We start from the raw sequence: 2,118 nt of genomic DNA, 5'->3' as shown, positions 1-2,118 counted from the left end.
AACATGGTAGCATGACAACATGGTAGCAGCATGACAACATGGTAGCAGCATGACAACATGGTAGCAGAACAACATGGTAGCATGACAACATGGTAGCAGAACAACATGGTAGCAGCATGACAACATGGTAGCAGCATGACAACATGGTAGCATGACAACATGGTAGCAGAACAACATGGTAGCATGACAACATGGTAGCAGCATGACAACATGGTAGCAGCATGACAACATGGTAGCAGAACAACATGGTAGCAGCATGACAACATGGTAGCAGCAGACAACATGGTAGCAGCATGACAACATGGTAGCAGCATGACAACATGGTAGCAGAACAACATGGTAGCAGAACAACATGGTAGCAGAACAACATGGTAGCAGAACAACATGGTAACAACATGGTGGCATGACAACATGGTAGCAGAACAACATGGTAGCATGACAACATGGTAGCAGCATGACAACATGGTAGCAGAACAACATGGTGGCATGACAACATGGTAACAACATGGTGGCATGACAACATGGTAGCAGAACAACATGGTAGCATGACAACATGGTAGCAGCATGACAACATGGTAGCAGCATGACAACATGGTAGCAACACAACATGGTAGCAGCATGACAACATGGTAGCAGCAAAACATGGTAACAACATGGTAGCAGCACAACATGGTAACAACATGGTAGCAGCATGACAACATGGTACACACATTATTGGACACAGACAACAGCACAAAGGGCAAGAAGGTAGAGACAACAATACATCACGCAAAGCAACCACAACTGTCAGTAAGAGTGTCCAATGATTGAGTCTTTGAATGAAGAGATTGAGATAAAACTGTCCAGTTTGAGTGTTTGTTGCAGCTCGTTCCAGTCGCTAGCTGCAGCGAACTGAAAAGAGGAGCGACCCAGGGATGTGTGTGCTTTGGGGACCTTTAACAGAATGTGACTGGCAGAACGGGGGTTGTATGTGGAGGATGAGGGCTGCAGTAGATATCTCACATAGGGGGGGTGTTGTATGTGGAGGATGAGGGCTGCAGTAGATATCTCACATAGGGGGGGTGTTGTATGTGGAGGATGAGGGCTGCAGTAGATATCTCACATAGGGGGGGTGTTGTATGTGGAGGATGAGGGCTGCAGTAGATATCTCAGATAGGGGGGGTGTTGTATGTGGAGGATGAGGGCTGCAGTAGATATCTCAGATAGGGGGGGTGTTGTATGTGGAGGATGAGGGCTGCAGTAGATATCTCACATAGGGGGGGTGTTGTATGTGGAGGATGAGGGCTGCAGTAGATATCTCACATAGGGGGGAGTGAGGCCTAAGAGTGTTTTATAAATAAGCATCAACCAGTGAGTCTTGTGACGGGTATACAGAGATGACCAGTTTACAGAGGAGTATAGAGTGCAGTGATGTGTCCTATAAGGAGCATTGGTGGCAAATCTGATGGCAGAATGGTAAAGAACATTTAGCTCGAGATCACCCTTACCTGCCGATCTATAAATTAAGTCTCCGTAATCTAGCATGGGTAGGATGGTCACCTGAATCAGGGTTAGTTTGGCAGCTGGAGTGAAAGAGGAGCGATTACGATAGAGGAAACCAAGTCTAGATTTAACTTTAGCCTGCAGCTTTGATATGTGCTGAGAGAAGGACAGTGTACCGTCTAGCCATACTCCCAAGTACTTGTATGAGGTGACTACCTCAAGCTCTAAACCCTCAGAGGTAGTGATCACACCTGTGGGGAGAGGGGTATTCTTCTGACCAAACCACATGACCTTTGTTTTGGAGGTGTTCAGAACAAGGTTAAGGGCAGAGAAAGCTTTGTTGGACACAGAGAAAGCTTGTTGGACACAGAGAAAGCTTGTTGGACACAGAGAAAGCTTGTTGGACACAGAGAAAGCTTGTTGGACACAGAGAAAGCTTGTTGGACACTGAGAAAGCTTGTTGGACACAGAGAAAGCTTGTTGGACACAGAGAAAGCTTGTTGGACACCGAGAAAGCTTGTTGGACACCGAGAAAGCTTGTTGGACACAGAGAAAGCTTGTTGGACACTGAGAAAGCTTGTTGGACACAGAGAAAGCTTGTTGGACACTGAGAAAGCTTGTTGGACACTGAGAAAG

Source organism: Salvelinus alpinus, chromosome 6, assembly GCF_045679555.1.
Source record: "Salvelinus alpinus chromosome 6, SLU_Salpinus.1, whole genome shotgun sequence".
NCBI lineage: Eukaryota > Metazoa > Chordata > Actinopteri > Salmoniformes > Salmonidae > Salvelinus > Salvelinus alpinus.
Note: the sequence above shows the minus strand (reverse complement) of the source record.